The sequence below is a fragment of the Chrysemys picta genome, chromosome 20 (genome assembly GCF_011386835.1).
Source record: "Chrysemys picta bellii isolate R12L10 chromosome 20, ASM1138683v2, whole genome shotgun sequence".
NCBI lineage: Eukaryota > Metazoa > Chordata > Testudines > Emydidae > Chrysemys > Chrysemys picta.
In genome coordinates this window covers 4,769,669-4,779,854 of record NC_088810.1, presented here as the reverse complement: position 1 = coordinate 4,779,854, position 10,186 = coordinate 4,769,669, and the positions used below count along the sequence as shown (strand labels likewise).

The following is a 10,186-nucleotide window of genomic DNA, read 5'->3' as shown; positions in this document are numbered from 1 at the left end:
CTCAGCCAAGCACCGCGCTGCCCAACCCCGCTGTCGTGCGCTGCGCTGCCGAACACCCCCCACTGCCGAACACCCCCCCGTGGAGCGCCCCGCCTCGTCGCCACCCCCCCCCGCGCAGCACCGTGCTGCCGACTGCCCCGCTGCTGAAACAAAAACAACCCACCCCACCCCCAGTGCCGCCCGACCGAACCAAAAAAACCAAACAAAACCCGAGCTCCCCCCTGCCAACCCAAGATTGGCCGCCCCTTACCAGGTGCCGCCCCAAGCACGTGCTTGGTCGGCTGCTGCCTGGAGCCGGCCCTGCCTGAGCCAGCCAGTCCCCCACCCTGCAGCTGGATCCAAGTCATCACCCACACGAGGGGAAAGGCCCAGTGGCCCATTCCCTGCCTGGCTAGTGGCTTGAAACAAAAAATGGTCACAATTTTTAGCAAACCAAAAACTGTTTAGGTAGAAACAAAAAGAAAAATTGTTGAATTTTTTGGTGAACCAAACATTTGAAAAAAAATACTTTGGAGTCAATCTGAAAGCATAATCTGATAAATTTTGAGGGAACCCAAAGTCAGCAGGAAAAAATCTTTTAATGTAAAACCAAAAATGGAAATTGGTCGAAATTTTCTGCGAATCAGAAGGTCAGAAACAGATTTGGTTTGAGGATGAAACCTTTTGTTTCGATTTCAAGCATTTTAGACGTTTTTTAACTACAAAGTAAAATTACAGGAAATTTCAAACCATACAGTGTGTTTGAATTGAGAAAGTGAAATGTTTCTTTTTGAAAATGCCTAAATGAAATCTTTCAATTTCGGGGAATTTTGGGAGGTTTCCCCCCAAAACAGACAAATTGACAAAATCGTCCCAGATTTACACAAAGTTTGGTGTTGCGAAATTTGCATTTTGCACCCAAAAAAAGTTTGTCGGTGAAACTTTCTCCCCGCGCTGCCTGGGAGCGTCCGTTAGAGTCACTGGGTTGGGCGTTGTCTTGCAGGGATCAGTAACTAGCATCAGCTTGTCTGCTCTGTTCTCTAGAGGGTCTCAAATTGTGTTTGTCACTGGGGTATCTGGGTGCCTGGCGGTCATCACAGAGCAAAGAAAGTCATAATCATCAAGGCAACAAACAGATCATCTATTGGTCATATAAACATTACAAGCAGCTTCCTTGTGCTTCCCACATGCATGGGTCTGAGGGGGCAGGATATCAGACTAGATAGGCCTGTTGGCCTCTCCCAGGGTGGCAGTTCCCCCAGCTGATATCTCATTCTCTGTTTCCTAAGTCCTCTGAGATTCCAGTTCCTTGTCAGCTCTTCGGTGGCTGAGGAACGTCCCGATCTACACACCGGACTCGGGCACAGTGGATTCCCTGGCCCCCGGCCTGTCCTTCCTTCTGCTTCCATGACAGCAGCAGGGTGTCCTGGGAGAGAGAGATTCTGGGGTATATAAGTGGCTGGCAGTCTGGATAGATAGATAGATGGGTGCGTAGGTACATAGTTGGGTAGGTGAGTAGACAGTAAGTTTGTGGGGAGGTAGGTGGGCAGATCAGTGTGTAAGTTTATGGGTAGGTGGGTAGATGGGTGGGTGGGTAGGTCAGTGGGTGGGTACATCAGTGGGTGGTTGGGTCAATGGGTTGGGAGCTAGGTCAGGTGGTAGGAAGATGGGTGCATCAATGGGTACATAGGTAGGTAGGTGGGTTGGATGGTAGGTGGGTGGGTGCGTAGGATGCTAAGCCTTAGGTAGGTAGCTAGGCACGGTGGTAGGTGGGTAGATGGGTCGGTCAGTGGGTTGGTAGCTAGGTGGCTACATAGGTGGGTAGAACGGTGGGTAGGTATATGAGTAGGTAGGTACATAGGTGGGTAGGTCAGTAGGTGGGTCGGTAGCTGAGTTACCGTCTGTAATAGAGCAGGGTGAGGTAATAGGCCAGGAAGAATCCAGTTGCCACGAAGACGAGTTTGCAGCTGATTTCGATAAACACCCAAGTGAGGCCACCTGTGGGAGCTGGAACAAGCCGAGAGTCTGAGATAGATCCCTGCAACCCCATCCAAGCCAGCCAGCCCCTGCCCTGGGGCCGGGTAGGAGCCAGTGATTCCTTGAGGGGGAAAGGTCCTGTGGCCCAATGTCCGCCCACCTCCCCCGAAAAGCCAGTCAATCCCCTCCCTGGGGCAAGATCAGAGCTCGCACCCTCTAGTGGGGAAGCGCTCTCAGATGTTTCCGGTGGGCTCAGCAGTACAGCGTACATCCTGTGGATGTTGGAACGGAGGCAGAAGATCCTGGTCCCTGTCCCCACTTCCCATCCAACTCAGGGCGCTGACAGCCTCATCCCCCTGGGCCCATGAGTTGACCTGCAGGGCCCCCCGAGAGCCATTCCCAGCCAGGGGCTCCCCGTCCACCTGCCACTGGAGCCGGAGCAGGGGGTGGGAGCACAAGGAACAACTGCAGCTGATGCTGGGCCCCTGGCACTGGCGGGATGAGTTATGCGCGGTCCCCAGCTAGGGGATGTCTGGGGAGCGCAGGACACACAGCAACAAATTAATAGTCAGAGAGAGAAACCCAGGGGCCGGGCGTCCCACGGGTTAACCTTACTAATACCCAGGGGAAGGGAGTCCCATAGATTAACCTGTTAGTATCCAGTAGGGGATTCCCACAGCTTCTTGTGCTCTGGGGTGTCTCTTCGGCTGGCCCCCAGACACTGATCCGGCCCCATCCTCAGTCAGTTGCGCTTCACACCAACCCACCTGCTTCTCCACCTTCAGCCTGGGAGCTCATGGCCCTTGTAGATGTCCCAGGAGTCCACTCAAGCCTGAGTTAGCCCCCATGGGGCTGCCCTCAAAGCGGCTAATTAACTATGGCAGCCTCCCACTCCCCAGACGTGTCCTCTCCAGGCCTGGCCAGAGCCAGGGGACTAAATAACCCTGTTCTCACCCCCAGAAGAGCCCCAGCCACCATCAGACATGTCAGACACCCCCCTCATAGGTCCTTTGCATTCCCCCCTTGGTTCGTCTCTCCCCAGCCCTCTCCTTTCACCCTCTGGCTTAGCCAGCCTGGCCTGGGTACTTTGCAGCTGGGCTTCCCGGCTCCACCTAGAGGGCAGCATCTGAAATCAACACCCGGAACAGCCGGACGCTGATACTGGCTGACCAGGCCTGGCAGGGTCCATCGACGCTGCCTCAAAGCCCCGCGGCGCCGAGCCTCAGAGCCTGGGTCTGTTGGGTCGGGCTCGCGGGGCTCGGGCTGCGGGGCTTTGATTGCAGTGTGGACGTTTCCTCCGAGGTCTGTGTACATGTTCGGGGTTGGGCTGAGGCCTGGGCTCAGACATGGGGGCAGGAGAGGGGGCGGTGTCCTTCTAAATCTCCCTCCGGCTGAAGGGAACAAGGGCCGTCCTTACACTGATGCCTGATTTGATCCTTCACCTTGCAAAGGCGGCCGCTGATTTCCCCTCTGGCCTGGATCTGCAGCGCAAGGGTCACAGGCCATTTAATGGGGTTTTCCCTGGGGCAGGGCGGGCCGAGGTCTCTGGGCACCGAGCCCGGAGCGTGTTTAGTGCCGGACAGTGACTGGGTCCCATTAACACTCTGCCCCATATAGAGCATCCACTGATCCCGGCAGAAAGGGGAGGGGGTGGAGGAGACGCAGTGGGACAGCCTGGGGGGATGTGAGGGAGAACTGGACTGGCTGGTGTGAGGGGAAATCCTAACAAGGGGGGAATGCAATGGGGTGTGTGGATCGCAGCAAAGGAGGATTTTGGGGGCAAGGCAGGTTGGGGGTAGAGAGGGGAGCCATAGCCAAGGGGGGCAGGAAGGGGTGAAGATCCCAAGAGAGAAGGGGCTGCAGGGCATGGAGGGAAGGGGCCTGGAGTAGAATTGGCTGAGGGTGCATGGTGGGGGGAGGGGATCCCAGCACAGGGCTGAGTTCGGGGAGGGGCTGGAGTGAAGGGCTATGGATAGGGTTACCATACGTCCTCTTTTTCCTGGACATGTCCGGCTTTTCGGCACTCAAACCCCTGTCCCGGGGGAATTGCCAAAAAGCAGAACATGTCCGGGAAAATGGTGGCTCTGCTCCTCCCCTGACTCTTTGGCTCTGTTTAAGAGCCGAGCTGCCCGAGCGCAATGGGCTTCAGGCAGCCTCCTTGCCCCCGGACCCTGCGCCGCCGGAGCCCGAGAGGGGAAGTCCCCAGCTGGGGGTACAGGGTCTGGAGGCAAGGGGGCTGCCCGAAGCCCAAGCGCTACCGGCTTCACGGTTTGCCGGGCAGCCTCCAGACCTGCACCCCCGGCTGGGCGCTTCCCCTCCCGGGCTCCAGCTGCGCTGGGGAAGCGCTGGCCGGCGGCGCAGGGTCTGGGGGCTGCCCAGCAAACCGTGAAGCCGGTAGCGCTCGGGCAGCCCTTTCCGCGTGGCTGGGAGTGGGAGGGAGGAGGGGGCGGAGTTAGGGCGGGGAAGGGGCAGGGCTGGGGTGGGGTGGGGAAATGGGCGGGACCAGGGTCTGTGGAGGGTCCTCTTTTTTTATTTATTAGATATGGTAACCCTAGCTATAGAGCCCAGGGGTCGGGATCCCAGCAGAGGGGGCTGGGGGCAGTGTGGAGGGGCTGGGCAGGTCACTCACAGCCCACGTGGAGCTGGATGGTTCTGCGGGTGGAAGGTCCCTGTGCTGAGCTGTACGTGACGTTGCAGACGAGCTCTTTGCCGTGGTCCCCCAGGCTGGACGTGAAACGGAGCGCAGAGCTGTGGGCCCAGGTGCCATTCGCCAGCTGGGTTGAGATGTTCTGGGCTGTGTCGCTGAACGGCCCCGTCCAGGTGACTTGGGGAGGTGTCCCGGAGCATCGCCCGGGGGGCCGTGCAGGTCACAGTCACCAGCTCCCCGGCTAGCAGCGTCCCTGGCAGCCCCCGCGGCGGTGAGATCTGGATCTCTGGCTCCTCCGTCAGCCCTGGACACGGGGAGAGGGGAGAGAATCAGTCGGGGACACGGGGCCTTTCCCCTCTAGAGGCTCAGCCTGGATCTGACCCCAGGACGGGGACTGGCTGGCTCAGGGGGCTGATAAGCGGTGACTGCGGCTGCTCTTACGTGTCACGGAGATTGTGAGCGTAAGGTCAGTGCCATCTGTACTGGAGCGGTAATTGTAGCTAAAGTCTCCCTCGACTCTAAGGAAATATCTCCGTGCATCCGTCCATCGGGCATCGCTGATTTGCAGAGAGCAGTCGCCATGCGCTGGATCCCCCGTCAGCCGGAACCGGCCCTGGGTCTCCTGCGACACCCCCCGGCTGGGGTCACTGCTGGCCACGGGCGGATCATAGCCCCCAGTGGCCTGATCCTTGTACCAGTATCTGTAGAGCCAGGACTGGGAATTCTTAGTGTCGTAGGAGGCTGGGTACATGAACGTGCAGGGGACCAGAACGCAGAGACCTTCCTGCACTGACACTGATGGTGGCACTGTCAGGGTAAATCCGGGCAGCTGGGACAGGGACTCTGCAGGGGACGAAGAGGGATTGACGTGGGACCCATAGAGAGCAGAGACCAACCCTGAATTGCACCCCCAGCTCTGCCAGTTACCCTCACTCCCGACCCACAGCCCATTCATTGAGCTCCATCCGCTCCCTTTCGCTCAGCACCCCCAGCAGCACACTGGGGCACTGGGCTCCCCTCCCCGTCTGGCCAGTCTCCCTTTCACATTCTGGGGCAGACCTGGCCCCGCTTAGCGCAGGTTCTACCCTTCCCCTGCACTGGGGCTGCAGGTGCTGCTTACTTACCCCTCCAGAGCAGGGCGAGGATCAGGACCCTCAGTGTGGCAGGACCCCCTGCTCTCCAGAGGGGGCTCTGAGCCCGGAGCTCCCATTCCCTTGCATCCTGCTGTGGCAGCAGGGCTCTGCCCATGGCTGAGGTTTGGGCTGGGACAGACCTAGAGACAGACGGGGGGTGGGAAGTATGAGAGCAGAGGCTGTTTGGGGGACAGATCTGCCTGGGGTACCATCAGTACTGCTGGGCTCTGCAGGGGGCTGATCTGGGGCTTCTGGCAGCGCAGTGACCCCCAAATCACCAAATCACCAGACAGTCCTGAGAGACCGTGGGCTAAAAGAATCCTTAAATTGGCACACACCAAAAAAAAAAAAAGAGAGATTTTCTCTAAGAATCACAAGAAAGGCAGGAAAATCGCGAACTGGTATCAGAAGATCGTCGGAAGGCCTGCTTTGTTTCAGTCTTCCCACAAAAATCAACATGTGAGCGGGTGACCACTGAAGTTACCACAGACAACAAAGGGGAAGGGCTGCAGATCGGGATAAGTAAAGAACACATCAGAGATGTTCCGACCAATTTAAATGAATTCAAATCAGTGGGGCATGACACTGTTCAAGAAATCTTGGAGCCACTGGCAATAATATTTGCAAACTGATGGATGCCAGGAGAGGTCCCAGAAGACGGGAGAAGGGCTAACAGAGTGGCCATCTTTAAAAGGGGGAAAAGGAGGAGCCGGGGAACTATAGAACAGTCAGCCTGACCTCGACAAATGGAAAGCTACTAGAGCAATGTATAAAACCTTCAATTTGTGAGGACGAAAGGGTGATCACCAGCATGGATTCACCAAGAACAAATCTTTCTGAACCAGCTTGATTTCCTTCTTTGACGAGGTAACTGGTTGCTGGCAGGGGGAAAGAAGTGGAAATAATAAAACTGGACTTCAGCAAGGCTTTTGACAGTCCAACATGACTTTCTCCTACATAAGCTGGATAAGACATCTGAAGGAACTCAAATGTAAGATTGCAGAACTACTTACTGTCGTATGTAACCTATCATTTAAATCAGCTTCTGTGCGAGATGACTGGAGGATAGCTAATGTGACCCCAATTTTTAAAGAAGGCTCTGGAGGTGATTCCAGCAATTAGAGGCCACTAAGCCTAACTTCAGAGCTGGGCAAACTGTTTGAAACTACAGTAAAGAACAGAATTATCAGATGCATAATGAATACAATTTGTTGGAGAAGAGTCAACATGGTTTCTGTAAAGGGAAATCATGCCTCACCAATCTATTAGAATTTTTTGAGGGAGTCAACAGCATGTGGGCAAGGGTGACCCAGTCTATGTACTTAAATTTTCAGAAAGCCTTTGCAAACATCCCTCCCGAAAGCCTCTTAAGCAAAGTAAGCTTTCATGGGATAAGTGGGAAGGTCCTTTCCTGGATCAGTAACTGGTTAAAGATAGTTAAAGGATAGGAATAAATGGTCAATTTTTACAGTGGAGGGAGGTAAATAGTGGTGTCCCCCAGGGTCTGTATTGGGACCAGTGTTATTCAACATATTCGTAAACGATCTGGAAAAATGGGTCAACAGTGAGGTGGCAAAATTTGCAGATGATACAAACGTACTCAAGATAGTTAAGTTGAAAGCTGACAGCAAAGAGCTACAAAGGATCTCACAAAACTGGGTGACTGGGCAACAAAATGGCAGATAAATTCAATGTTAATAAATGCAAAGTAATGCACATTGGAAAACATAATCCCAACTATAGCTATAAAATGAGGTACTACCACTCAAGGAAGACTATAACAGGGTTTAAAGGAGAACTAGATATATTCATGGAGGTTAAGTCCATTAATGGCTATTAGCCACGATGGGTAAGGAATGGTGTCCCTAGCATCTGTTTGTCAGAGGGTGGAGATGGATGGCAGGAGAGAGATCATTTGATCATTACCTGTTAGATTCACTCCATCTGGGGCACCTGGCATTGGCCACTGTCGGTAGACAGAATACTGGGCTAGATGGACCATTGGTCTGACCCAGTCTGGCCATCCTTATCTTTTTATGTTCTTATGTTATCTTGGAGTCATTGTGGATAGTTTGCTGAAAACGCCCATTCAATGTGCAGCGGCCATCAAAAAAGTGAACACAATGTTGGGAATCATTAAGAAAGGGATAGTTCATAAAACAGAAAATATCATATTGCCTTTATATAAATCCATGGTACACCCCCATCTTCAATACTGCATGCAGTTCTGGTGGCCCTATCTCAAATTGGAATTGGAAAAGGTTCAGAAAAGGGCAACAAAAATGATGAGGGGTATGGAACAGCTTCCATATGAGGAGAGATTAATAAGACTGGGACTGTTCAGCTTGGAAAAGAGATGACTAAGCGAGGATATGATAAAGATCTATAAGATCATGACAGGTGTGGAGAAAATAAGGAAGTGTTATTTACTTCTTCCCATAACACAAGAACTAGGAGTCCCCAAATGAAATTAATGGGCAGCAGGTTTAAAACAAACAAAAGGAAGTATTTCTTCACACAGCACACAGTCAACCTGTGGAACTCTTTGCCAGAGGATGTTGTGAAGGCCAAAACTATAACAGGGTTGAAAAAGAACTGGATAAATTCATGGAGGATAGGTTATTACCTAGCAGCTCTGTGTTCTTGGGGAACCAGGGTGCAGTACCCAGCCTGTCTGACTCATGAAAGACAGAAGGCCCCCCAGCCTCTGCTTGAACCAAACCTGCATCAGAAGAAAAACTTACAAAAAGCAATGGAAAGCCAGTGGGAGACACACCTCAACCCCTGTGACAACAATGACAGAATTAAGGAAACTCCCCTAGCCTCATTTGAATCGAAGATGGGACAGGGAGGTATCTCCATTAGCTTACAGAATAGAGAACAGAGATTGCCAGGCAAGAACCGCACTGAATTCTGGGACCAGAAAAGCAGGGAAGCAATGCATGATGGGGGATCTCTGCTCCAGATGTTAATGAGCCCTCACCTGCACACATCCAGCTCAGCAGTTATCAGACCAATTCTAGTAATGAATCCTTTATTGGTATCAAAAATAGTGAAATACATTATGAGCTCCCTCCAAGGAACACCTCCCAAAGCCAGGAATGATCAGCTCCCATGTCTAGCTTGAACAAAACAACTTTGGTATTCTCGCGTGTTTACACACAAACAAATCCAGTGTTTTCCCTTGAACCATTATTCTTTCTTTACAAAAACCCGGACCCACACTCCAGTCAGTGTTCTGATGCCTGGATCCAACAGCTGCATCAGTTCCATCTTCTCCTGACTGATCATGCTGGGGGCTCTGCCTGACTCCAGCACTCAGGACCCTGAGCTACCACCATCACCTGGGACCCCTGATTGAGTCAAGCTTCATGGAGCGGTGAGAACCCATCTCTCTCTCTCTCTCGGTGTAGCCTTCTGACCCTGACTTGTGTGATCAGTTATAGTTTTGTAAACCTGACTTTTACAATCAAATTTAAGTTAGATTTAATATTAAATCTGGTTTTTTGGTTTGGCTCCCCAATGGTTATTTCCTGCCAATAAATAACTTTCATGATTAAACTGGTTGCTTCTCTCTCTCTCTCTCCCCTCCCCCCCCCCCCGTGGGAGTTTTTTGGTTTCCTCATTCGTTCTGTAGCAACGCTCCTCATACCTAAGCTAAAAGATCCCTTCATCACCCAAAAATCCTGTGGGGTTTGCTCATCACATGGATTCTACCAGAACAATTGTAACCTTACAGTGGGGATTGGCACATGCTGACCGTGGGACATACAAGGGTGACAGCTTGGAGATGCTGCTCGATCCAATCAGCTGATTCCAGGGACATATAAGGGGTCAGCTTGGGAGTTCTGATTAACCCGTTCCTCTCAGACGCGCTCTGCTAAAGTGTGTGTGTTTGTGTGTGTGTGGGTGGGTGTTCATCTGATTCTGGGGCTGGAAGAACCCAGCCCTGGGGATCCTAGGTCCTGCAGGACAGCTCCATTGGAAGGGGACTTGCAGCAGGGAGAAGTAGAGCTCCATAGAAATACAGACCCTCCAACCCAGAAGAGTAACCCTCATAAATGAGTGTACCCCAAAGTACCCAAAAGTCAGAGGCAAAGCTGGTAACAAAATCCACTTACCCCTAGATCTGCAGAGGGGGGCCTGGCACCTGGTTCTCCGACCCTGCAGCTCGGGTTCCCCAGGGTTTGTGACTCGGAGCCTGGAGAAGCGGCATGCACGGGAATGTGAAAGTAGAAGTGGGTGTGGACAGGAGGGGGTTGGAGGAAGATGCTCTCTCAGAAACCACAGCACCAGCATCCTGCCCACTTCCCCTCCCTGTGGCTGGGGCTGCCTGCGATTTCCCTGCAACGGGGGAGGCTGCATATTGCTTGTGGGGCTGGAAATAGAACCCAGGAGTCTGGGCTTTGAGCCCTTCTACACCTCACTCTCCTCCCAGAGCTGGGATAGA

General features: G+C 53.1%; 1 long non-coding RNA gene across 1 annotated transcript; it reads right to left on the bottom strand.

The window, feature by feature from the left end:
- Positions 1-561: 561 nt before the first annotated feature.
- LOC101947493 (uncharacterized) lies at positions 562-4,907 on the bottom strand. Its single transcript, XR_010594055.1, has 3 exons — positions 4,586-4,907; positions 1,878-1,986; positions 562-1,405 (listed from the first exon to the last, which is right to left on the bottom strand). It is a non-coding gene; the product is annotated as an uncharacterized LOC101947493 (long non-coding RNA).
- Positions 4,908-10,186: the final 5,279 nt, after the last annotated feature.